Source organism: Melozone crissalis, unplaced genomic scaffold, assembly GCF_028551555.1.
Source record: "Melozone crissalis strain CALT ecotype California unplaced genomic scaffold, PUWL_Pcris_2 ptg000052l_1, whole genome shotgun sequence".
NCBI classification, from domain to species: domain Eukaryota; kingdom Metazoa; phylum Chordata; class Aves; order Passeriformes; family Passerellidae; genus Melozone; species Melozone crissalis.
In genome coordinates, this window is record NW_026535830.1 from 1,614,411 (window position 1) to 1,642,235 (window position 27,825).

Below are 27,825 nucleotides of genomic sequence, written 5' to 3' on the forward strand. Positions count from 1 at the left end.
TCTACGATTCGGTTGTAAAGTACGGCTTGGAGGGCGGTGGTGTCGGCCTCTGCTCGGCCGTGTCATCAGCTGATTAGCAGGAAGGTTATGATTCCAACTCCTTCTCAGAAAATGAACAGGACGAATAGGTTGTTGGGGATGATTAGGATGAGTATGGTGATTAGGAAGAATAGTAGGTAGTTGTTCCCAGAATTCAGGGGAAGACTCTTTCCTTCTACAGTTTCTCCTGAAATAATCTGACTGTCTACCTTGACCCTTGACTGAGTGCTAAAATAGTGATCTTCCCATTGCGATGAAATGCGAACTCCAAAGCAGTGAGTGTCTGCTCAAGAACCATGGAGATGCTGCTGTGCTGTTTCACAACAGAAATGCCAGAGCTCAGAGGGATTTTGAGGAAGCTTTTCTGGGCAACAGTTTCCAGCAAGTTTAGAAGAATTGGTGCATGCAACTGATTATTTTAAAAAAGTACCTGAAGGAGATGATTTCAGAAGCTGTTTTATGTCTTTGGTAGAACAGCAGGATTGAGTGTTAAAGAAGAACCTGCATTTTCTTGGTTATGTTTTTAGTCATTTACTGGCAAAACAGGCCAAATTGTAGGCACAACCAAGAACATTGTCCTGATCACTTGCTAGCTGTGTGAATGAAACGTGTCTCCTGGAGGGAAGTTGGCAAACAGGAAATCAGCTCTGTTTGGGTTTACTTGTTCTGTGGGATTCAGCAGCCCAGGCAGTTTTCTCACAGCATCTGACTCATTTCCTGTGCCCACTACAGGTCACCTCAAGCATGTATTCAGCGGTGCTGATCCTGAGCTGAGTGAGAAAGGGACATTTCATGTTCCGGGTGTTTTAGAATTCTAGAGCTGGATGTCACCTTGGCCAGTAGCAGTAGAGGACCAGCTAGGGAGACCAAAAGAAAATCCATTTTGATGCCTTCAACAAAGGTAACAAAGGCATAAGTGGATATTTCCTACTTTCCCTCTCAGAGTCCTGAAGAAATACAAACTCAGTTTTGCAGAGAAAACATCACTTGCTGACAGCAGCCAGAGGAGAACACTGAACTAAGAGAAACATCCCAAAGAGAAGAATTAGCCCAGTTCAATTTAGTCAGAGAGACTGACAATTCTATTCCTGTCAGTTTAGTGCCATCTCCTTAGAAGATGCAGTTGTGGAACAAGAAGGCCATCTTGAAAAGGTGGATGCTGTATTTGAAGTCAAACAGGAAACTTTGTGCCTGGAGAGCTGCGTGGGCCAAAAGGAGCCAGGGGTGGTGGCCTTGAGCAGCTACATATGAGGCAGCGTGTGGCCAAGAAGGCCAAGGGCATGGTGGCCTGTGTCAGCAGCAGTGGGGCAGCAGGAGCAGGGCAGTGAGTGTGGCCCTGTGCTGGGCAGCGCCACGGCCACAGCTGAGGTCATTCTTGGAGTTCCTCTTGGATCCCGTGAACAACAGGCTTCGGCCCACAAGGAGAATTTGTGCTGCTTTGTGACAGAGGAGACCTTCCCAGGCTCTTTTCTGTTTGCTGTAGGGAAGATTGGTTATTGCTTGGCATAAATTCACAGACCAACACAGAGTGTTTGCTTTGTCTTGTCGGGGCATGGTTACCACCTCATCGTAGTGGCATCAGAAGGTTGCCTTGGTGCATGGAAGGCCTGAGCGCCAGAGCAGCCCTAGGCCTTGCCCAGTGTAGGAGGAACCTCGTGTATGAGTCATTTTTCAGTGGGCACTTGCACACTTTCAAACGCCTTGTTTTTTCTAGTGTTGCAGCACAGCCTGCAAACTTGCAGAGCAGTGCTATAATGATTCACCATCTTGCTCCTGCGCTTTTTGCTGTATATGGTGTTTCCTTGTCAATCTACTATTTGACTCTTTTTGCACATAAGTAGAGATAAGAAGATAAGAAGAGCAAGAGCCATTTTTCCTCTGAAAAATGAGGTGGATGACAACAACCCTAAAACGTTGTTCACACCTCCCTGTTCTAGACCTGTAAGTGCCACTTGTGTGTGGTGCTGTCTTTAGTGCAAGGCAGAGCTGCAAGTTTTGGAGCAGCCAGCACTTTGCTGTTGCAGGCTGAGGATGCTGGGTGCTGGAGTCCTGTCAGGAGCTAGGGATTTCCTCCAGGCAGTGACTGCAGAACTTGGCCTTTGACCTGTCCTGTTGGGGCAATGCAGAGCTGGGGGCTCCGGCTGTGCTTCTGGCTGCTTGGTTCAGGGAAGCTCCATCTCTGGACTTGTGCGGGGTCATGGTCAAGGGCACACGTGGTAGTGCTGGAGGTCAAAAGGCTTTCTTGATTTCTTTTCCCTTTTTGGAAAGGTGTCTTTGGCTTGTGCAAGTGTTCTGCAGTTTTCTTGAGTCGTTCTTCACTTGTAGAGTCACTGTTGACTCAATTGCCTTTTGGCTTTTGAGAAGCTGCAAACAGCAGAAGGGGAAAGTTTCTGCTGATCCATTTTGCACTGAAGTCTGCAACTTTTGCAAGTGCCTTGGAGCCCAGAGTAGGGGTGAAGCTGCAAGTCCTTGACTGCTGTCTTGTGTTGCTCAGAAAAGGAAGGCCATCTTGAAATGGTGCCTGCTGTATCTGAAGTGAAATGGGCAACTTTGTGTCTGGGGAGCTGCGTGGGCAAAAACGAGCCAGGGTTGCTGCCGGTCTTGAGCAGCTGCAGATGAGGCAGCGTGTGGCCAGGGGGCCAAGAAGGCCAAGGGCATGGTGGCCTGTGTCAGCAGCAGTGGGGCAGCAGGAGCAGGACAGTGAGTGTGGCCCTGTGCTGGGCAGCGCCGCGGCCACAGCTGGAGTGCTGTGTGCACTTGTGGGCCCCTGGGAAGCAGAGAGTCATTGAGGGGCTGCAGCGTGTGCACAGAAGGACAGAGGAGCTGGGCAAGGGGGTGGAGCACAAGGCCAGTGAGGAGGTGCTGAGGAAGCTTCTGCTTGGACATGAGGAGCCTCATGAGGGACCTTCAGCATCTCTTCAGTGCATCCAAATATTTGAGCTGCTTTTGGAAGTGATTTTCCCCCCTTTTTTTCCTTAGTTTTTTGTTTTTGTTTGCTTGGAGGAAGAGGCTTTTTCATTTTCTTTTTCTCCCAACTAAAGTTGTTTTCATCATTATTTTCTGCCCTTTTATAGCACTGGGACTGAGTCTGCTAGAATTTTCATTTCCAATGTATCACTTCTGGAGAATGCAGTAGTTTTGCATGAGAACACATCATTCTCTGCAGGGACCTTGGTGCAGAAGGAGCTGTTGTGGTTCCAGGCCAGCCAGTATGGCCTCAAACATCACTTTGAGCTTAGTAGTGACTGTGCCTTTTTGCAGCCCAGGGAATCAGTGTGTGTTGTTTGGGAATTGAGCAAGAGGTCAATGCCCTTGCATTCCAGCTCTCCTCAGAGATCACAGGAGCTGGAGGGAGCTGGGCTTTATTTCTTATTCCAGCCACTTTAGCACCACCGGTGTGGTTGAGTCCAAGAGAAGAACTTGCCCGAGCATAGATGCACAAAGAGTGCAATTCCCAGTGCAAGGCTCTGGGTCTGATCCCTTTCCGTAAGGACCTACACGCTCCAGATTCCCCAAGCGTGTGCTTTTTTGAAGCAACAGGAGAGCAATCTCAGGATTGTAGTTGAGCGGGGCACTGACCACTAAGTTCTGATGTCTGTAGCAACACACAGGGCACAGTAAAGAGAGATTTCAGTAATGAAATCTGTCAATCTCTCTATCTATCTATCTATCTATCTATCTATCTGTCTATCTATGTAACATTTGCAGAATTGAATCTTCCTGGCTCTGGTCCAAGGCAGTTGGAGGTGCAAAGCTCACCTAAAGCATCCCTTTCTGGCTAGGATTAGACACATATTCCCTTGACTGATTCTGAGCAGGCAGAGATGTTTCTGCCTCCAGATAGGATGGTTTTCTCTTTAGAGTTGTTTCCCTCCTCTGGCCTCTTCTGCCCTGAAGTCTCCAGTTAATTCTTTCAATTTCTGCCTGTCCTAGAGAGGTGCAACAATTCCATGTTTAGGTGGTGTTTGGTGACTCTGGTCATACATGCATTACGTGACACATGGTTTCCTTCACCGGCATCCCCAGGGCTGTGTAAGTGCATTCGTTCATGGGGCCTTAGGAGAGTCTCTTTCCCTCAGCAGCAGCAGCAGCAGCAGCAGCAAGGAGCGGTGGCAGGGTCAGGACCAAGAGGAGGTGCCAGCCCTGGCCCTTTGCTCCCGGGCCCCAGGCCAGGAGGCCTCTGGCTGCAGCAGGGCGCTCTTCGGGCAGCCCCTGGCAGCCTCTGCACAGAGCATGGCACGCTGCCCTGTCCTGCTTGTGCCACTTTTCTTCAGCAATACCCTAGCTCCTCTTTACAAGGAAAAAAACTCCAGCAATGTAAAAAGAGCTAATTCAAGTACACTTCTATCTGCCTTTGTATTGTAGTTCAGGGCATGTATTTTTTTGTCTAGAATTCCATGATTTTTACGAAAACATGCATTCATATCTGCACATTTTTGTGGTTTTAATTATTCATATATCAAAACATTCCTTTTTAAAGTCTTGATGTATTGCAATTGGTAATTTTGAGGTAGTATATTTTTATATGTCACAAAATAACACCCTTTGGGTAATTTTTCTCACTCTTAAATAAAAAACCCCCGTAAGCCATTTTAGTCTCTGTCTCTCCAAGTTGGTTCATACCGGCCTATTTTCAATCAGGGCTATAATACTTTCAGAGGATTGAGAGCGGTCCAATGAAATGCACACCAGTGATTCCTCTTGTGCAATGTCATGGCCCTGCCATAAAGCCTCTTTTCACTTTTTTGTTCTCTCATTAGCTCAACTGCAACCACACATTTAGTTGCAAACTTACACAACATGAGAAAAATCAAAATGATGTGAGGGGCCTTTGGGAGCTCCTTGCTGATCTTTCTTCTTCTTCAGCTGTGCAAGGCTCTGATCCAGGCAAAGAGATTGCACTCAGTGCTACACAACCATTTGGCTGGAACTCTGCTGATTTCTAGGAACAGCTGAAGGCCTCTGTCTCCCCAGGATGTTTTGGCTGAGCCAAGCTTTGCTGGGTTTTGGCTGCAAATACCATTGCCCTTGCTGTCTTATATCCACAAGTACCATGGCTGGGCAAAAACTGCCACATGGGCCACCTTCCAAAGGCACTTTTGTCTGGAGTTTCTGACTGAACGAGAGCCTCATCCACTGCCAAACCACATGAAAAAAAAATCATGAAACAGAACTTCCCATCCTTAACAAACAACTGACAATTCAGAAATGGATCTAGAGCATCGGAATGAAAAGGAAGGCAATCTTCCAATGGAGTTGTGCTTTTGGGAGTTTTTCTTCTGACTCCCACTCACAGCTGGCACTGGAAAAAGTCACATCTCTGCAAGCGTCAGTGTCTTCTGTCTGCCATCAGTTGTTTTGCTGCAACAATCAGAACAGGCATCAGGCTGGAGAGAGGCTCAGCTGATGCTAGCAACAGGAGCTGCCCCAAGGAGAAAAAAGAAATGAACTTTTACCTCCCAAACCCATCTCCCCAGAGGCTCAAGCAGGATTCCTCTGGTTCCCAGAAATACAAAGAAATAGGGCTGAAAAGACCCTCTGCAGCTATGTGTTCATGCACAAGACTTTGCTGATGCCATTTGCGTTTGGCCTTTTTTTCTTTTCTATCTTTTCTGTATTCCTTGCACATCAATTTAGAGCTCTGTAGGCTACTCTATTTGTGACTACTTTTCCTGGTCCTTTTCCATGGCCTTTGCCTAAGCAGAAAGACAAACTTCCAGAGCTCCAAGGGCCAGGGGGTAGAAGGCCCCAATGTTATCCTTGTTCTTCCTGGGACAGACCCCTCTGGGGAGCTGGTGGACTCACCATCCCTGCAAGCCTTTACAAGAAGACTGGATGTGGCACGCGGTGCTGTGCTTTAGTTGACGTGTTAGGCCATGAGTTGGACTCGATGATCTTGAAAGTGTCTGTCTTCCAAGCCAGTGATTCTGTGATTCTGTGACTGAGGCAGCTTTTCCTGCAGCCCTGGAAAGGGCTGCGGGGACCCTTGGCCAAGGACGGGGATCAGGGCTCATGGAAAAGAAGCAAAGGGCTCAAGGCAAAGGCCGAGAGGGCAGAGCTGCCACAGCGTGGCCCAGAGAGAGCCCCATGTCCTCCTCCTCAACCTGCGCCCTCTGTGCTGCCATTTGTGGCACCGGCGGCTCCTCTCGCTGCGGGGCTCCAGGGCGTGCTGGGGACCGGGCCCCTCGTCTCCGGGAAGCGCCGGAGCCTCGGAGGCAAGCGGCGGCTGTTGTGACCGGCAGGGGAGAGCTGCAGCTGCGGCTGCGGCCCTGGGCACGGCGAGCTGCCGCTATGGCCGGCTCCTGCCGCGGCTCCTGCCTCTGCTCCGGCCTCTGCTCCTGCCCTGTGCGCACAGAGACGGCCGAGGGCTGCCCGGCAGCTCCATCCCGCTCCGCAGCGGGCCCGGCCGGGCTGCTGCTCTCTGCGGCCTCTGCCCGCGCTCCCGCCGGCCCCGCCGCGCTCCCGCCAGCCTCTGCCGCAGCCGGGCCCACACGGGAGGCAGCACATTGCGGCCGGATCGGAAAAGCCCTGCCCGCAAACCGCCCGCCACGGCCTCGGCCTCAGGGCACAGGCTGCCGGCGTCCTCGCAGCTGCGAGCCGGCCCGGGCCGCCTGCCGGCCTCGGCCATAGCTCCCGTCTGTGTCTCCATGGCCGCGGCTGCTCGGCACAGCGGGCTGAGCACAGCCGGCGCCAGCAGCAGCTCCTCACGGGCCCAGGCTCCGGGCGCTCCGAGCCCGCCCTCCCCCGAATCCCAACCCTGAGGGGCTTGGCGTCCCAATGCATCCCCTGGGGACAGCAGGGTCGGCCGCTGAGCTCAGCCCATGGTGACACCACCAAGTGACCAATGGAAAATTCACCAAATCCTCATCAGAGACAAGAGAAAACTCCCATGGTGCCTGACAGCCTGAAGCAACTGCCAATTACAGATCATTCCATCCATGTGGGAAAAAGAGACTTTTGCGTTAAAGCAAAACAGAGTTATCAAAAAGGAGGGCAGGAACAAACAACAAAGTGTTTTGGACTCATGCTTCTTGTCTCTGTTAGAAAGGCCAAGAAAATGCAATCCTTGCTCTTCTGACACAGCTCTCTCTCTTCATGGTGTGGGACAGCGAGTGCTGATGATGTGCAGGACCTGATGCAAGGGACAGGGAGGAGGATTCAGCAGGCACAGTGCCAAGCTGACAGAGGGATGATCTCTGGCAGTGGCACTGAAGGAGAAGAGCTTGCAGGCAGCACAGAAAACCGCTCTTTGTCTCCCCTCTTCTTTCAGTGCTGCTAAGAATGTAGCCTGGAGCAAGCTGGGAACACCAGAACATGGAGCCCTTTCCAGGCAGGGCTGCATCTGTTGAAGGGCAGAGGGAGCTCAGCAAGAATCACACACAAACCAGCAGGGGACTGAGGAGCCCCTCTGGTGGCAGTGAGCAGCCTTGGGCTCTGCTCACTGCTGCTGCCATTTTCTATTGAACCATCTCCAAGGACTTCTGTTGTGCTCTGTATTTCTAAGTGGTTTCCCCCTTGGTTTTTTTTTGTTTGTCTCCTGCACCTTGATTTCTCCAAATTTTCTTACCCTGTCAGCAGCAGCCCCTGTCCAGAACTGGCTCTAAAATATCAGCAAAGCAGCTAGGAAAAACAATGGGTGGTATCCTGTGGCTCAGAAATTCGTATGCCAGAGCCCTGCCTGTGCATTATGCTTTGTCAGGACCTCCTTTTCTGTGCAAAAACTAGTGAACAGTGATGGTTCTTTGCCTAATAGCTCCTGACAAGCAAATGTTGTGCTAGGTTTCTCATGAGTGTATCTGTTAAGTTCATTGCTGGCAAAGAGAAAGTAAGGCCAGGGTAGCAGAGCAGCTGGGAGCTGGTCACTCCCTGCAAAGGGCTGGTGTATGATGTGAGAACACCACGCTCCAGCATGGGCGAGCAGGGTAAATGTGCTCAAGGTGCTGCAGGCGAGGTTTGGGCTCACTTACAGGGCAGTCAGGGGTGGTGAGCACTGCAAGATCCAGCTGCAGTCTCCATCCGCGTCCCTTTCAGTGCTGGCTTTAGTGTGTCTGCAGCCTGGATCCAGAGCCCCCTGGGGGACTCCTGAGGCTGCCTTTGCACTCAGGGTGAGGATGCCCAGGAGCCCCTGAGGCTGGCAGTGGGGACCAGGGCTGGGGCTTGTGGCCTGGCAGGTGTGGCTCTGGGGGCTGGGACATGCCAGGGCATGGGTCACTGTCGCTGCCCTCCGGAGCCCTGGCTAGCTCTGTGATGTTCCAGGGACAATGCCAAGAGTGCAGAACTGGCTAGACTAGGGTTTGCCTGAGCCAGAACCTCTAGGTCAGCTGCCTAGCAGTAGAGACCCCTGGAGGATCAAGTGGAGCAGGCAGCAGAAGCTCTTCTGTGGTGTAAAATGCAATGAATTTCTTAGGAGAGGCAGAAGGAAGATACTTAGCAGAAAATCCCCAAAGGGAAGCAAAAGTTAAAAGGACCCACAGCACCCCTGTGCACGGGTTTTTAAAATCTTTCAAAACGGGGGGTGGACACCATATAGTAACCAATAAGCGACTGTTGGGGTGTGATTTTGAGGGCCACAACAAATCAGAACAAGGGGAGGAGAGAGGGTTGGGACAGGGATTGGATCTTGGGGTAAGAGACGGGGAACTTTCTGGAACAAAGGGTAGGGTTTGGGCTGATGGATGGGCCAAAGGGACCGGGTTGTCTTGACAGACAGGGAAAAGTCTGGTGAGGAGGGAGGGGATTCCTTGAGGGATACTTAGGGAAGAGAATATAACACAGGGGAGAAATTAACTGTAATAACTCGGGGAACAGTGGAGCGTACCACAAGCTAACAGAACATTTGGCTCAATAAACTAACACACTGCAACACAGAAATTCAGGCTTTCAGCAGCTGAGAGGTGGCAGTGTTGGAACCCGCAGCAGCTGGTGAAAGCCATCTCTCTCCTTCAGGTTCTTGCTGTGTGGGAAGGTGCTGTGGGTTGTGGTGGCTGCACTCCCCCTTTGCTGGGAGGATGATCTGTACCAGGGGAGAGCAGAAAGCAGCCATGGTGAGCAGAACATGCTCAGAGCATTACAGTTCAGAGAATGGCACTGCCCCTGAAGGGCAAAAAGCTTGAAAGCATAGAATTCCGTGCAGAACCGTTGCACAAATTTTCTCTTTTAGAACGTGCTTATTTTTGTATACTGTAGGTGAATACTCTGGGTTTTATGGAATACGTGGGTTTTTTTCTTAAGGTTTTTGGGAGAACTCTCAAGTTTATTTCTATTTGCATTTTACATCCAGCAGGTGTACAGATTTTTTTTTAACTGTTCTTTTGTAAATACTTAGGGAAAAAATAACTAAGCATTTTTTAATCTTTTGGGATATTGTGGTTAATATCCTTAGAAAGAAAACCTTATTGAACAAGTGTGAAAACACAGAGAGATGGAAAATAGCATAAAAGTCTTCTAGTACAGAGTGTGTAATAAGGACTGCAGAACTGAGTAATTCCTCCAAGGGCAGAATTAGCAAGATATATCACCAAGATACTTCCTTAAAACAAGGGAAATGTGACCTGCAGCCATACGAAGTACAGCCAAAGCAAATGAAAACCTTTGGAAAAGAAGGAATTTTGCCAGTGACATGAGTCTGTCTGGATAATTGAGGGATGGCCATCAACCTTGCACTGCATTCCTCAATATTTGCAATGTCTTTTCTCCCAATTTCTGTGAAGTGAATAAGCTGCAGTTGTTTAACCATTAATTTAAGCTCTTTGGGGAATTACCAAGCACCATGTATGTTCTTTTGTAGCTGAGCAGGACTTGAGTTTCCCAAATCTTTTACAAAGCAGAAGGGAACCACAGAGTTACTTGTGCTAGTATTAATGAAGGGTTTCATGAAAGCAGGTGAATGAGAGCATTGCATTATAGAACTTCCACATTCAAGAAAACAGGAGTCCACTTAGAATAAAACCTATAAGGCTAGCATAACATCAGAACAGGATAAAATGAAATTACTTAATTAGAGAGGAAGTGATGCGTCAGAAATGAAGCGTGTCATTTCTGATACATCTGCATGCATTTGCAAGCTAAAACAGAAAAAGAAGGGCAGAGATAGAAAGGAACGAAGATTTTAAAATTGCACCGTGCAGAAGAGACACACGAACCAGCAGTGTGAACACAGATGAGAGATTCATCTTGGAGATGGATTAGAGTGGAATCCATTCACTGAAGATCTCTGGTGCACAGGAGTGGAAAGACTGAGGAAAAAAGGAGAAAAGTTTAATTTCTGAAATCTATTTAGATTCCTGGAAGCATTGTCTAGAGACGTAAAAATCTAAAGCCTCAGAGAATCTGAACCTAAAACTTCCCCAAATGGATTGATCAGGTATTATGGGCACATCTCTGCTGTTTTCAGGGTCAATGAAATTGGCAATGGGTTTCTGGAAATTAGGAATGCCCACCCAGATTTTACCTCCATTACTTGAAGGACACCTTAATAAGGCACTTCAGGAACTGAACACTGACGTTCTCACCCTGCTCTGTTTACTTTCCGTTTGGGTACAGGCTGGTAGAAGGAGAGATCAGGCTTTGATTTCCAAGTGGAAGGTAAGGAGAAAGACAGGCAGCACAGGAAGCACAAGGCCCTGTCAGAGGACCTGTGGAAGGTAACTTTGTGCCCCAGCACTGTTAGAGGATGTTCCCTGTCATTGATGCAAGCAGCTGGAGACATAAATACTGATTTATTTGGGGGCCACAGTCTTGGTAAATGCAGAGGTGGTTCAGTAATGTGACATGAGGGAGTTCCCTCAGGGCAACTGGGATGCCTGAAAGAAGTGAACAGCTTGGCCCGCTTGCCTGCTTTTCTTTCTGACCCTCTTGGGGAGGCTCTGACATTTCCTCTTCCCTGATGGAAATGCAGCTGCTGCCAAGGGAAACGTCCCCATACTCACTCAGTGTTCCCTTTGCTTGCCGGATGCCCCAGCTGCTGTCGCTGTCCAGGAGAGCTGCTCTGCACGGGAGGAGGAGCCCGAGGGAGAGGCTTTGAAGACAGGGCAGCTGGGATCCCTGTGCTTGGAGCTCTGTTTAAAGATACACGGACTTGCATGTGAACAGGGATAATTATATGGACTTGCACATATGTAGCCTGCTATTTGTACAGGCCTATTTCTGTACATATGCTATCAGATTTATGAATGTACTGTGTATATATGCACCTATAGATACCTGCATACATACAGGTTTTCAGTCACATCTTTGTGTCTATATGTATCTAGTTCTTTATGTGTATTGTAATATCTGTGTTTAGATTTCCGTATGTATACGGTTGTGTAGGTATCTATTTCTATTGATGTATTGATGTAGTTTTCGGTATATGTCTTTTTAAATAGCTATATTGGTATTTGTTTTGGTATGTATGTATTTTTAAATTTTTTTAGATGTGTATTGATGTATTTCTATATATATTATATTTACATATATCCAGATATATTGCTGTAAATTTGTATTGATGCAGTCATACAGATATTTAGATTGGTACTGCTGTTTGTCTATTTAAAGATAGGTTTGTTTTATGTATCTCTTTCTTGAATGTAAGAGGTAACATTTAATCTGTATTCACATCTGTACATTGTAGTGGTTATTTATGTATTCAGTTCTATTTAATTTGTCTGGAGTGGTATAGTGGTGGAATTCTATTTGTAGAGTACTTGGTATTACAGGCAAATACTGATATATTCGTATTTGTATATGGGCTGTATGTTTGCCATAATATGCAATAAATTAAGTTGTTAATTTTCCCTTGATTGTGTATAGTGAGTGTTTGTAGAGGTTTGCAATAAATTAGTTTTTGTTATCAGAAATTGTTATTTGTATGGTTTTAAATAGTGTGGTGCAACAAATACATAAATTACTTTTTTAAAATTTAACAAAGATTTGTATAGTTCTGTTTTGTCAGCGCTGGTGTAGCAATTGGTAAGAAATGCCATTTCTCAAGGGAGATGGATGTGTTGTAATTTGTGCTACCCAAAGCCATGGGCAGATGTAAATGCTGGAGGATTTTGGCCATCCAAATCTCCAGCCATGCCCAGCACATGCCCCACCTGCACTCAGGCTGGGCAAGGGAAGCGCAGATTTGGGCTGGCAACAGAGCCCCAGGTTGGCTCAGAACTCGCTGCAAAGGCCTGCTGGCTGAGAAAAAGATCAGGGATACATTTTATATATTCTATTTATTACAGTACATATACTAAAATATATATTATGTAGTGTATTGTAGAAATCCTTAAAATCAGAGGAGTTTTGGAAAGCTGCTTCTCAGTGAAGAGGATTTCTAGGCTAGAAATATAAAATAGAATATAAAAATAAAAAGAAGACCATGGACAGTGCCATTGCCGGAGGCCCAGGCTGTTAAAAGGAGGAATGGATCGTCCCCTTTGCCATCTGTAGCTGATACCCCTGTCAGTAATAAGTAGCAACTCTGGGGGCAACGAGATGGGAAACCGTCTCTCTAAACCAGAATGGGGCGTCTTTTACCAGCTTGAGGCAATTTTACAGGGTAAAGGACATTCAAACATCTCAAAGCGTGAACTAAAAGACTTACTAATCTGGGTAAAAGTGAATACTCAAAATGCAGACTTGAAGTCTGATTTTACCTTTGATTTCTGGGACCAGATAAAGTGGAAAATTCACAGTCTATTCTCTCTCAAAAAGGAAGAGTCTTTGGTCAAACTTATGCCTGTCTCCAGAGCTTTAATGGAGAGCTTTGATCAGAATGATTGTAACAGAGACTTTCTCAAACATCAGAACAGAACACCTGGCTCTGAGACTTTAATTCTGAGTGGTGCTGGACCTTAATCCTCCTCTGGGGAGAACTTGGATTTTGTTCAGGGTGTCCTGGCATGTCCGGGGTTTCTCCAGGCAGTGTGCACAGCACCCCGAAGCCCGGAAAAGGGGAATCAGATCAGCTTCCAGCTTTGGTCGTGTTCTCTGCTTTTTCCAGGATTCCCTGAGTCACTGAGGCTGCAACCAGGCATCGTCCCAACTCCTCCAGGAAATCATCCACCCCCAGAATTCCCAGAAAAGTCTTTGGGATTTTTCTTGCATTCCAAGAGTTTGGGGGGTCATGGGACATGTTCTAGGGAGGCTGGGAATCAAACGGGTCCAGGAGATTAATGTTTGGGGAAGCTTTGCAAAACAGGAGCTGCTGTTTCTGTGCTCTGCTGCTCTTCTGAAAAAGATGCGGCTGGATCTTATTCTGAAGTTGTGCAGGTGGGGTCAGCCAAGGGGGGGCCTGGATCCACTCTGCCTGGCCGAGGTGCTGCAGGGTCGCTCCTGTCACTGTTTGCCCTTCCCAGGAAGTCACCCCCTCGGATCGGGCTCAGGCTGGCAGTTTGCTTTGGAGCTCTGAGGACTCTTTTCATATAGATTCCTCTACCAAAACTTTCCGGGATTTTCACCACTTTTGGCTCCCCAGCCTCCAGTTACAGCAGGTGGGGGGGCTTTGGATTTGGCTGTGCCTGCAGGGGAGAGGGCAGGGGGGAGGACACAGGTGGAGGGGGGCAGCCAGGGTTTGAGCAGGGCAGGGATGGCTCTGCCCAGAGAGATAGATGGGATGGAGGTGGAAGAGCTCAGGAAAGTTGCTGTGGAGGCACAGACAGTTCATTCAGAAGCCTTGAAGCCTGTCTCATTGGCTGCTGGAGTTGGGGTGGAAATCATGCTGAGATTGCAGATCAGACCTGAGAGTTTTCCAGCTGAATCCCTGCGGGCAGGGATACAGTGTGGAACCTGTCACAGTCCATTGGAAAGCATCACAAAGACAAAATCGGGGTCTACAGCTGGAGAGCAGCCCAATTTGTATGAATCTAAAAAGATCCAATTTAGTGAATCCAGACGTGAGATAGCAGCCTCTGGCTTTCTTCCTTCCACCAAGAACTTGGAGCTCTCCTCCCCAGCGCATCCTGGCAGGGCTCCCAGGAAAGTTGCTGCAGCAACACTGCTGCCAAGTGACGCCAGTCGGGGGCTATTTACAGACTACGAGCAAGACAGGGATGCTTTGGAAGGTGCCTAGAGCTGTTTATTTTTCAGCATCAGTCTCATTACATGATTATGATAATGGGAAGCTGCTAGCAGCTCACAATCCAGGCAGCAGGCCTGAAAACTTAATGTTACAACTTACTTTATAAGCTTCTTGACCAATCACACAAAGCAAAAGCATATTGACAGTAGTTCTATCCAATCACTAGAAGCTCACGTAGCTTTGGTTTAAACAGTGCTTGCTTATTTTGAATATAGTACCTGTTTGTAAGACACAATGCAAAGAGCTCCATTTTTAAGCATTAACCTTCCTAATATCTTCCCAGATAAACTTCCTGCAATTTAGAGAGCTATTCAGACAAGCATTAATACACAGGCTTATTGTTCGATTTGCCCTTGCCTTTTCTACAGTTTAAATAATTTTTCTGCTGACCTATCTCATGACTTTTGCTTTAGCTCTGCTCACAATTCTGCTGTATCTGAGGCCTGCCTTTTACAGCTTTCCCAAAACCCTCTAATTTTATGGATTCCCTCAATTCCCTCTCTCTCTTCACCCAAAAAGAAACCTTACCAATCGTGTCATTTATTACTTGCGTTTTGTAGCCTTACTATAATAGGTTTGTTTCTTATCTGCTTAAAGCATGTTTTTGTTGGCATTAAGCATTGCTGTATTACAACACAGCAATTTAATGCTGTGAAGGTCCAGTCAGTGGAAAGGGCATAAATTATGCCTGACAATAGTTACAAGTCATTGTTCAAAAATCTCTAGTCGATTCCAGGGTCTTAACTCAAAACCTTCTTCAATTTCTATTCCTTCATCCACCACCTCCATGACCTTTTGAGCACCTGTCTGTGAATCCATTCCCTACCTCTCTCTCTTGTGTGATAAAAACTTCTTGGACAGTTTTGTTCATCATTTGTCACACACACTGAAGTGTTCAAGGTATTACTATTAATATCACTACCAAAACACCCAATACATGGAGACCTATCTTGCAAAGTTCCTTAGCCAAGGTGCAAAGCTCTATTCTTGGAACAAATCATCTAACCAGGACCCATTATCTTCTTTAATTTGGGCTGTCAAATCTTTCAGTCTTTGTATGCTTTTGAGGATGGATTCAGAGTGATCAGACAGGTTCATAAAACACAATCCTTCAAATTCTTCACAACCATGTCCTTGTGCCAGTAAAAGAAAATCAATTGCTGCTCTATTTGGAAGGGTAGCATGTCTAACACTATTAACATCGGTCAACATGTCACTGATTGCAGTGGATGTGGCATTAGTTTGTTTACTCAGCCAATATCCAAACCAATCTAATTGTTTCAATGCCATTGCTGAAGCCAGTTGGGGTGAAAACAAACCTGCTGAAACCCTTTTCGCAGCCATCCAAGGCGTGAAATCACTTCTACAGTTTTCACGATAATGACGACCAGATCTTGTTCCCCTTTGCTTCTTCTTAATGACCACTTTGGCAGTAGGCGCAATTACAGTGAGCATCCCATTGCTACATGGGCCACCTTCAGGGCATGATGGGATGCCCTGCCAGGGCCTATCTACACAGGTGAACCAACATCCTTTTGGTAATTGTCTGGGATATTGGTCAGCCTTAGAAAGCACATCCCAGCATTCTTAATAATTACACCTAAACCTTGAATTTCTATATGCACTATAATGGGGAGTAACATTGTACTTTGGAGGATCACTTTCTCACTAATCATTAGCTGTAAATGTAAGGCAAAAATCCATTGTTAAAGGACCAAGGATTTCTGATTCTTGGGGTTCAGGTACTGCTTTGGGAAGTTCTTTTTCCCAAATGTTACAAGCCTATACAGGGCTGCTCCCACTGTCAATTTCACCAGGCTTACTATTGAATTGCTTTTTGACCAAGGGCAAGTTCTTTACTGGCACACTGACTAGTCAGGTTGAGAAAGGCTTTTCTGTTCCAAATTAGACAAACACATGGTATCCGGGCATGCTGCCTTGGCTAAGGTCACCCAGACATTTGGTTTTGGTTGTTCCACAGACAAATCTACACTACAAATCGACTAAAACTCTGCACTATAAGAAGCAATCAAAACTAGCACCGTAGTAACATTTGATTTTGCAGCATCCTTTTTGTGAGCTAATTGTTGGCTAAAGCTCCTCCCATATCCTTCTCAATTCAAAAACATTACTTTTGACCTTTAATAAAAATTAACCAAACAAAACCTACGCTTTCTCCAATAGAGCTCTATGAAACCAAAAAGTGACACATTTACAAACCACATAAAATCAGTGTTTGCAGGTTCCACCGATGCACAAGGAACGTCAGGTGCGACCCGTGATCCCTCTGTTTGGCTCACGTCTGCGTACTTGCTTCTACGGTCTTGAACTCGTCAACTGTCCTGGGGTGCGATATGGTTTGACATTTTTTGCTGGGACCCACTTAATTCCTGCACCTGTAGAGACAGAAGCATACCCTTTGTCCCAAGGGATTAATCAGAAAGGACCTTCAATTGGTCCTGTCCCATGGTTTCTAATTAAAACAGGGGGATTTTCTTTCAGTTTTGCCTGTGTGTTATTGTAAAAATGCCTTGACATTGGTGGATCAGGTTCTGCAACAGAATTGTTTAAGAAATTAAAACCATGCAAAGCTTTGTTTAACCTCATCTGTGGTATGACTTCGACTCCCCCCTCTCTTGATCAAGAATGCGTTTTAATGTCTGATGTGTCCTTTCAGCAACTGCTTGGCTTGTGGGAGAATGTGGAATACCAAGGATATGACGAACACCCCAATCTTTAAAAATGTGGCCAATTTTTGAGATATATATGTGGGATCATTGTCAGTTTTTTCTTCTTGGGGCACACCCAGTGAAGCAAAAGCTCTGCTAAAAATGCTGACAGGCATGAATACCTGCTTCCCCTGTGTGAAGAGATGCAAAAACTGCACCAGAGAACGTGTCCACTGAAACATGAGTATTGGTAAATTTACCAAAGGAAGGCTATTTAGTGATATCCATTTGCCATAACTGCAGGCTTTGCAAACCCCGTGGGTTGAACAACTCTTTCTAGAAACAGGAGGCTGCACAAGCTGACAGTCAGGGCAAGTACTAATGATAGCTTTAGCTTGACTTTTGGAAGTTTGAAACATTTGCACAAGTGCTTGTGCGTTTTGGTGAAAAAAGGCATGACTCAGTTTTGCTTGTTCCAAAATGTTTGACAAAGTGTTTGAAATAACCACTGCCAGTTTGTCTGCTCTGGCGTTTCCTTCTACAGAAAATCCAGGAAGCGAAGAATGAGCCCTGATGTGAGAAACAAACTGTGGATTAGTTTGTTATTGTAAAGTTGTAAAAGGCCATGAAAGCCAATGATATCAAGTGTTATTACTAGGATTCTTTAGAACTGATCCTTCTAGTCTTTTAACCACATTAGCCACAAACGCAGAATGTGTGAATAAATTAAAAGGTTGTGGGAGGAACTGAGAAGCCTGATCCACAGCAGCAAGCTCAGCAATCTGAGGAGATCCCTCTACTATTTGAATACCTGATTCCCAAGTTTTAGTTGGGAACTTGGTTTGGTTCAACCAAGTAATGACTGATTGGTGACTTCTGCCAGATCCCATCAGTGAAAAGAGTTTTTGTGTTTAAAGGTTCTTTACTTAACAAAGGTTTCTCTCTAAAACTCAGTTTTGCCTGCAACAATTTGTGAGCCGGGTAATGAACAGAAGCAATATCTGCAAAATTTAATAATTCTCATTGCAAATCATCAGAATTTGCAGAATTTTGCATTGCCCAATCAAGATAATTTTTTTCAGTGGCAAATAGAGAACTGCAAATTCTTCACCTGCTAAACTTAACAACCTTGTTCTGGCCTTAATCAGAACTTGTGTTATCCTCTCTAAGACTGTAAAAATAGTCTTTGGAAACCTTGAGGGAAGAAAACCCCATTCTATTTTCAACAAAGGATCTCTCTCAGAAGGGTCTCCTTGAAAAATGACAGAACAAAGTTGCATCTTTCCTCCTAGAATCACAGAAAAGAATGGCTTTTCTGGAATACAGCGATGAGCTTGTTATCTTTGGAGAGCCTCCATGACCTTGTCATGCGCTGCACAAGCTTCAGGTATTAGAGTTCAGGAGAGTCGATGGCTCAGCTTCCTCTCAACAAATTAAAAAGTGGACCCAATTCATTGTTGGTGATTCCCAAAACAGATCTGACCCAATTGATTTCTTCTAGAAGCTGTTGTAAATCTTGCAGGGTGTTGACACTGGTCTGGAGCTGTATCTTCTGCAGTGTAATTGTTTTTTCAGTCATCTTCCATCCCAGATAGTTCCAAGGTGGAACTTCTTGAATTTTGGGTATAGAAATTTGAAGTCCAGCATTTTGGATTTCAGTAACAACACTAGGACAAGCTTGCTCCATCTCTGGCTTCATTGGAGCTGCGATGAGCAAATCATTCCTGTAGTGTGAAATCACGGATCTTGGATACTTCTGTTGAACTGGAGACAAAACTTGTGTGACAAAATATTGTCAAATTATAGGCGAATTCTTAATTTCTAGAGGCAATGTTTTCCAGTGCTATCTCTGCATGGGTTCTCTTTGATTGATGACTGGAACTGAAAAGGCAAATCTTGGAGCATCATTGGGATGAAGTGGGATGTGGAAAAAACAATCCTTTAAATCAATGACAATGAGAGGCCAGTATTTTGGGATCATTGATAAAAAAGGAAGTCCAGGTTGAAGAGGTCGCATGTCTTCAGTCACTACATTGATCTTCATGTCACGAAACAGCCTCCAGGAGTCCAAGGTCTTCCTGTGGATGAGGAATACTGGTGAATTCCAGGGACTATTTGTGGGAGTGATGTGACCTTGTTGCAATTGCTCCTTTACCAATGATTTAAGGATATTTAAATTTTTCTCTGTTAAAGGCCATTGATCAGTCCATATAGGATGATCAGTTTTCCAGTTCAGCTTTCAAGTGGCAGGTTTTGACGTGGTTTCCATCACAGGCCCACCTCCAGTTCTGCTCCCCATTGGGACAGGACGTCTCTCCCCCAGACGGTGAGAAGCTTCTGGACAAGAAAAGGGCGCACTATTGCTGTCTTTCCTTCAGGACCTGTAATGTTAATCATGGATGCACTTTGCCAACATACAGTAGCACCTCCAATCCCTGTGAGGGAACCTGCAGGAGCTACTAAATCCGAATAGCTGGGACAAAACATGTGAGAGATTACAGTGACATCTGCACCAGTATCCAGCATGCCTGTAATTTAAATTGTTTTACCACAGTGAGTCAGGCCGCAAGTCAATTTTGCTTGGTTGCGGTCCAAAAATTGCACCCAAAAGACCTCAGGACCTGAGCTTCCAAATGGGACAGACAACACTGCATTCTCTGGAAAGTTGTTTTGCTTGGCTGTACTCATGGGTAGAAGAAATGCAATAGCTATAGGTGTTTTTGGTGGAGTCACTATAGGAACATGAAATGCAAGAGTTAAATATATTAGCTCTTTGTTACAATTTATTGAAACAACCACTGGAAGGACTGAAAGTCTGAAAATTTTGGTGCTAGCTCTGCCTAGAATCAAAAGCTCTTGTCTTTGCTGAAAAAACCTGATAATTCCAGTAGAAATACTTTCATAACAGAAATTATTTAAAAGGTGTATCAATTTTTGAGGAGGCCAATTCAAACCTTGTACATGAGGGTATTGACCTGGGACCATTTGAGGGATGGATGACTGAGGGATAAATGACTGAGGTACCAATGCCATTTGACTGGGTAATTGACTGTAAGGAGGTCACTACTTGTGTCGAGGCGCGGTGATAATCCAAGCTCTTTTTTGAGTTTAATGACAAAGCTTTGCCATCGATGTCAAATTGAGAATGACAGTACTTGGCAAGATGCTTCCCTTTCCTACATTGAGGGCAAATAGAAAGAGGTTTAGGTTTGATTGTTGTTGTAGGACAATCTCTATTCATGTGTCCTGCTTTACCACAAGCAAAGCCACAAGCCTTTTTATCAGAGTCCAACTGTACCGTACCAGCAGATTTTTAGAAAATGTTTCTTTATGCTTCAAGGGTCTTTTCAAGCTTTTCCATTTTTTGTCCCAAATTTTCTCCCAAAGCCTTTCCCAAATTATCTCCCAATGGTTGCCTAACTTTTCTTAAGAATCTGCAATCTGCTTTCCAAAAGCATTGACTTGCACATTAGCAAGATGTTTTGGAGAGGTGAGCTTACTGCAAGCTGTTAGCATCTCTGTTACAGTTGGAGGCTGATCAGGTAAAGTTATAATAATTTTTTTTGCATTCTTCCTATAAGTTCTTTGATCTCATGGTGAGAAGGAATTTTGTATTGTGGATTTACATCATTATGACCATATCTTACAGGCAAGGCAAGGAAGTGTTTATTTGAATTCAAATTTTTTCCAAATTTTGAATAATATTAGACCAATTAGGTAGTTGCAATGGAAGGTCTACTGTCGATTTAGACCGTGTTTCTTTTCCTTTTCATCACTCCTGTATATGATCCATCAGAACAGGAAGTGTTTTCACAGCAATCAGCTATCCCATGAAACCTGCCAAAAAGCTCCAAGTTCTCATCATTATGATGAGAACTGTAGAAGTGATTTCACGCCTTGGATGGCTGCGAAAAGGGTTTCAGCAGGTTTGTTTTCACCCCAACTGGCTTCAGCAATGGCATTGAAACAATTAGATTGGTTTGGATATTGGCTGAGTAAACAAACTAATGCCACATCCACTGCAATCAGTGACATGTTGACCGATGTTAATAGTGTTAGACATGCTACCCTTCCAAATAGAGCAGCAATTGATTTTCTTTTACGGGCACAAGGACATGGTTGTGAAGAATTTGAAGGATTGTGTTTTATGAACCTGTCTGATCACTCTGAATCCATCCTCAAAAGCATACAAAGACTGAAAGATTTGACAGCCCAAATTAAAGAAGATAATGGGTCCTGGTTAGATGATTTGTTCCAAGAATAGAGCTTTGCACCTTGGCTAAGGGAACTTTGCAAGATAGGTCTCCATGTATTGGGTGTTTTGGTAGTGATATTAATAGTAATACCTTGAACACTTCAGTGTGTGTGACAAATGATGAACAAAACTGTCCAAGAAGTTTTTATCACACAAGAGAGAGAGGTAGGGAATGGATTCACAGACAGGTGCTCAAAAGGTCATGGAGGTGGTGGATGAAGGAATAGAAATTGAAGAAGGTTTTGAGTTAAGACCCTGGAATCGACTAGAGATTTTTGAACAATGACTTGTAACTATTGTCAGGCATAATTTATGCCCTTTCCACTGACTGGACCTTCACAGCATTAAATTGCTGTGTTGTAATACAGCAATGCTTAATGCCAACAAAAACATGCTTTAAGCAGATAAGAAACAAACCTATTATAGTAAGGCTACAAAACGCAAGTAATAAATGACACGATTGGTAAGGTTTCTTTTTGGGTGAAGAGAGAGAGGGAATTGAGGGAATCCATAAAATTAGAGGGTTTTGGGAAAGCTGCAAAAGGCAGGCCTCAGATACAGCAGAATTGTGAGCAGAGCTAAAGCAAAAGTCATGAGATAGGTCAGCAGAAAAATTATTTAAACTGTAGAAAAGGCAAGGGCAAATCGAACAATAAGCCTGTGTATTAATGCTTGTCTGAATAGCTCTCTAAATTGCAGGAAGTTTATCTGGGAAGATATTAGGAAGGTTAGTGCTTAAAAATGGAGCTCTTTGCATTGTGTCTTACAAACAGGTACTATATTCAAAATAAGCAAGCACTGTTTTAACCAAAGCTACGTGAGCTTCTGGTGGTTGGATAGAACTACTGTCAATATGCTTTTGCTTTGTGTGATTGGTCAAGAAGCTTATAAAGTAAGTTGTAGCATTAAGTTTTCAGGCCTGCTGCCTGGATTGTGAGCTGTTAGCGTCTTCCCATTTTCATAATCATGTAATGAAATTGATACTGAAAAAATGAGTAGCTCAAGGCACTTTCCCAGTAGCCAGGGCAGGGAGCGGCGTGAGGGGCGCAGGCTGGAGGGCCCGGCTGCGGCGTCGGGCAGGGGCACAGCTGCCAGCCCCAGCACGGGGGGCAGGGGACTTCTCCAGCCTTCGGATGGGCCTCCTGAGCTGTCCTTACCAGGCGCTCAGCGAACTTCATCCGCTGCTGCTTCATCAGCAGCTCCTCCAGGTCCCTCTTCCTCTGGAAGCGGGCTGCACAAAGCAGGGCTTGGAAAGAGGCCTGGAGAGCAGCAGAGAGCCGCAGGTGACACCACAGCCCAGGGCACGGGACCTGCATGCCTGTGCCAAGGCCAGCGAAGGCCGGAGCCTGCAAGCTGCCCGGGCAGGAGGCAGCCCAGCTCCTTGCCAGGGATGCAGCAGCGTCACACAAAACCTGACCTTTGCCACACTCCGGTTGTCATCGTGCCAGAGCAAGGAGAGAGGGAGCAGGCTCCGGCTCACAATTCTCATGCGAGGCTTTTCCCCCTCTTCCTCTACCAGCTCCATGACTTTGCAGAAGAGCCGAATGGAGAGCAGCTGCACCTGGCTGTCCTCTTGGAGGAAAGGAAAAGACCTCAGCACCAACTACTCCAGGCCCATCGGGGCAGAGGCCCAGATGTGCACAAGGCACAACATTTCTGGGCAGCGTCCAGTGCCCATGGCTGGGGGCACAGAGCCTTACATTCTCCAGGTATGGCAGGAGTTGCTCAGCCAGCTTCAGGGCGGTGGCGCTGGGTATCTTGAGGTCTTCCATGTGGAGCATGTGTGTGAGCACAGGGAGGATGATGGCGATCGTTGCTACATCTGCATGTGCCAGCTGCTCCAGCAGGTGTTGACAGAGGCCGCGTATTCCTCCACCCTGTGTGCAAGGGCAGGCCATGCTGTGAAGCTGAGGACAGCCGCAGCACCAACAGCTGCTTGGGGCACTCGGGCAGCTGAAGAGAGAGGCGGGAGAGCTGGGAGCAGCTGCCTCTGCTGCCAAAGGCCAGCCAAGGCCAAAGGTCTGTGTTGGCCAGCCCCACGCCGTCAGCGTGTCTTCAGCCACTGCCCCTTCTCACCAGCGAGTGCTCCTTGCTGAGCACCACGAGGCCTCTGAGCTCCGGGTGCAGCCTGTCCCTGCACTCGCTCGGCAGGTGCCTGGACACAACCAACAGGGCACTGGCACTGTGCTTGGTCAAGTGCACACCCTGCAGGTCCGTGACAGCCTCCAGCCTTCCCTCAGCCACTGCCCTGACAGAGTCTGCTGCATGCTCTGGAGAGGCTGAGGTGACATCAGCCTCTGCCCGCAGCTCAGCCGTACCCTCAGTTGTTGCGGTGCTGGTGTTTCTGTGCCCAAGGCCCAGGAACCTCCGCAGTATCTGCAACATAAGGAAGGGCAGGAAGAGAGGGACATTCTGTGGCCTGCTCCGAGCGTGGCGCTGGGCCGAGCAGTGCCAGCAGGCCCAGCCCAGGTGGGGATGGCCGCAGGTGCCTGCGCTGCTCTGTGGAAGTGGCCGCGAGTGGGGTCCTGCTCTTGTGTCCCATCCTTGCCCGCATCTGGCAAAGAGCGAGTGCAGCCAGAGCTGAGGGGCTGCAGGAGAGGCCGGAGAACACGGCCCGGCCCTGCACGGCCCAGGCAGGGACAGCCTCCGGGCGCCCAGGGAACAGAGCACTGCCAGCGGGAGCAGCCCCAGCCCCTCTTCCATCCTGTCTGCGGGCACGTCCACAGGGGCACATAGAGGTTTGCAGTTACGTATGATCTTTTTCTCCGCCAGCAGGCCTTACTAGCAAGTTCTGAGCCAACGTGGGGCTCTGCTGCCAGCCCAAATCTGCGCTTCCTTTGCCCAGCCTGAGTGCAGGTGGGGCATGTGCTGGGCATGGCTGGAGATTTGCATGGCCAAAATCCTCCTGCATTTACATCTGCCCGTGGCTTTGGGTAGCACAAATTACGACACATTCATCTCACTTGACAAATGTCATTTGTTATAAATTGCTACACCAGCACTGACAGCATATAACTATAGAGATCTTTGTTAAATTTTAAAAAAGTAATTTATTTGATTGTTTCACCATACTATTTAGAAACATACAAATATAAACTTCTTTTAATAAAAACTACTCTGCAAACCTCTACTACACACACAAAGATCAACAGAAATTACCAACTGAATTTATTGCATATTACAACAAGTGTACAGCCCATATAGAGATACAAAACTATCAGTATCTCCACGTAATACCAAGAACTCGATAAATAGAATTCCTCCACTATACAACCCCAAACAAATTTAAATAGAACTATATACATATATAACCACCACAATATACAGATGTGAATATCGATTAAATGTTACATCTTACATTCAAGAATCAGATACAAAAAACCCCTTATTTATAAAGAGACACACAGCACTACCAATCTAAATAACTGTACAACTGCATCAATAGAAATATACAGCTATACATCTGGATATATATGTAAATATAGCAGATATAGAAATAGATCAATATACAGCTAAAACTACAAAACCAGACATATATGCCGATACAAATACCAATATAGCTATTTAAAAAGAGATATACCAACAACTACATCAATACAAATAGATACCTATACAACTATATACTTATGGAAATCTAAACACAGATATTACAACATACAAAAAGAACTAGATACATATACACACAAATATGTAACTGCAAACCTCTATGTATGTATATGCGTCCATATATACATATAACATTCATAAATATAATATATATTAATAACTATATTATAATATAATATGTATGGAAGTAGGCCTGTACAAATAGCAGGCTACATATGTACAAGTCCATATAATTATCCCTGTTCACATGCAAGTCCGTGTATCTTTAAACAGAGCTCCAAGCACAGGGATCCCAGCTGCCCCATCTTCAAAGCCTCTCCCTCGGGCTCCTCCTCCCGTGCAGAGCAGCTCTCCTGGACAGCGACAGCAGCTGGGGCATCCGGCAAGCAAAGGGAACACTGAGTGAGTATGGGGACGTTTCTCTTGGCAGCAGCTGCACTTCCGTCAGGGAAGAGAAAATGTCAGAGCCTCCCGAGGAGGGTCGGAAAGAGAAAGCAGCCGAGCGGGCCAGGCTGTGGTGAGCGCAGCCGCGGCGGGACTGTGGCGGAGCCCCGGCAGCCCGGCAGAGCAGGCACAGCTCCCGGGCCCTGCTGGCACAGCTGCCTTGTCCAAGGACAGCCCCTGTGCCAGCCGGGGCAGCTGTGCTGAGGAGCCCCAGCACGGGCAGGGCCCGCTCCTGCCCCACCGGGCAGTGCCCACGGCCACAGCCCACGGCAGCCTCAGCCCCAGCCTGCCTCCCCGGGCCTGTGGCCTCAGCCGGGCTCTCTGCAGGCTGGCAGCAGCAGGGCCCCGTTCACTGCTCTTGCTGCTGGCCTTCAGCTCCTCCCTGCTGGCTCCCGTCAGTCTCCGGCTGTCCTCTGCAGCTGTGGCAAAAGTGGAGGCTCTGGAATTGCTTCCAAGGCTTGGCAGAGCTGCAGTCCCAGAGCCCTCTGCGCTCCCTGCTGTCCATCCGCTCAGCCCCGCCATGCTCTGGGTGAAGCCCCAGCCCCCTTCAGTTTCTTCAGCCCCTCACAGTCCTCTCACCCCCCTCAGTCCCTTCTGAGCCATCCCGTCCCCTGAGACCTGCCAGCCCTCAGCCTGTGCCACTTCCCTGTCACCTCAGTGCCACCATGGCCCTCGGCTGCCCCACAGCCCTCAGCCCCAGCAGCAGCTCAGGGTCACCGTCCCTTCGGCGCCACTGCCCCCTCAGCCCCCTCAGCCCCCTCAGTCTCACCATCCTTCAGCAGTTCCTCAGGGGACAGTGCCTGGGGCCAGCGGCAGCTCCCACCGCTCTAGGGACAGCTGGGGCTGGAAGTGCTGCTCCACCCGGCCCGGCCGCCAGCTCGGACCCAGCACAGGGACAGGGGACACAGGGGGCACCAGGGGAAAAGCAAAAGGTGAAATCGGCAGCTGAGGGGGTGAAGAGGTAAAAATGCAGCTTAGGCTTACACAGCTCAATCTATGCATCTAAACTTCCACATACCTCTAACTAAATAACTATGCATATTTCTAGATCTATATCTAAGCATCTAAATTTAGGTATCTAATTGTAGGTGTCTAAATGTAGACGTCTAAATGTAACTCTATTAATGTATAAATGTAAATCTCAAAATCTAGAAATGTAACTAATTCTATCCCATCTATAACAATATAGATCAATTTTACTATATAGATGTATATATATGCACCTATAAACACACCTCTGTAAATCTATAAATACAACTATATGGATATAGAATTAGAATTTTGGAAATCTATAAATCTATGTGTAGACGAAGGGATTCCAGCTGTCTCATGCTCACAGGCTCTCCCTCTGATCCTTCTTCCCCTGCAGGGCAGCCCTCCTGGCAAGGCAGATCAGCTGGAAGTCTGGGAAGCAAAGGGAACACTGGGTCAATATTGGCCTTTGTGCATCATTTGTCCCTTTGGAAGTAACCGTCCTTCTATCAAAGTCTGTAAAAGATGGGCTGAAAGGCAAAATCTCACTTGGCAATTTGAAGCCTGCTTTTCAAAGAGCCAGACTCCTTCCAAGAGTTTATAACTTCTGAAGTTTTGAAGTATCCCAATACACTGAAAGCCCTCGCAGTGCAAAGGGCTCCCATGAGAGCTTGAAACACAGACAGTGCCAGCTGCCACAAAGAAGCCCAGCCTGGTTCTTTCTCTGTGCTGACAGAGAGATCTCAGTCATCCCTGAAATGGCTGAAGCTGAAGGTGCTGGGAGCTGAGTTATGAACTAGCACCGTTCCCTGCCATCTGCAACCTGCCCTCTGCAGTGAGCCACAGCTCCTCCAAAACAACCACTAGCTCTGGGATGAACAGCTCTGTGACAAATGACCAGGTAATATTGATTTGGAATTTAGGTATTCGCTTATGGACGTTGTTAGTGATTATAAGTATTTAGAAATAACATCAGTTTGAACTCTTTTAGCTGCTTGTAATATAACAGAATCCATCAGCTTCAGTTTGCACTGTGTTGCTCATAGAAACATTAGTGTAACGAATATATTATCTATGGATCACTTATGGAAACAATTGTGTGATGAATGTATTGTGTTACAGAGCGTAGCAAAACATAAGGGGAAAAAAGGCTTGTGTGTAACTAAAAACAGTGTAAGGCTGTCCACTGACCAACCTGTTCAAGTGATAAAATAACCCTGACACAAACCAGAGCACCAGAGGACAATTAGAGAATACCATGTGAAATTTAGGGAGAAAATACTAATGCCTTATCAGAGGATGTGAAACAGCAGGAAAGAGACACAAGAAGAAATAAAATATGTTGACCTGACAAACAGGATGTCATGCAGTAAACCTGAGTGTGCAGAAGTCAAACAAAGGAGTTGCCAAAACATCAGAAAATTCCCAAGAATGCTTGAATAATTCATGAAACGCATGAATATGCTTGCATCTCAGCAATGTAACACCATAAATCTAACACTGTCGCTACATACCAGGTGTTGTTTGGGTGTTAGCCCCGAGCACCACAGTGCTGCAAATATTGTCTTTTTTTATCCTATTAGTATTAAACTTTAAAAATTCTAAGAAGTAAGTTCTGTTTTTCACAGCTGCAAAGGAAAGAGCTCCCTAACAGGACTGCAGGCAGCACCAGCTTTGCTCAAGGATGCAGACCCAAAGTGCTCTCTCTCTACTTTAGTTCTCACTAATTTAAAGGGGTAATTTCAGTTTTTCCTTGAGCTCCTGGATTTGTGACTAATGATTTCCTTGGC

At 46.4% G+C, this 27,825-nt stretch overlaps 1 protein-coding gene across 2 annotated transcripts in view; it reads right to left on the minus strand.

Moving 5' to 3' along the window:
* The window catches only part of LOC128943645 (zinc finger protein 239-like), a 313,995-nt gene that overhangs the window by 177,123 nt on the left and 109,047 nt on the right, over positions 1–27,825 (minus strand). The window lies entirely within an intron of this gene.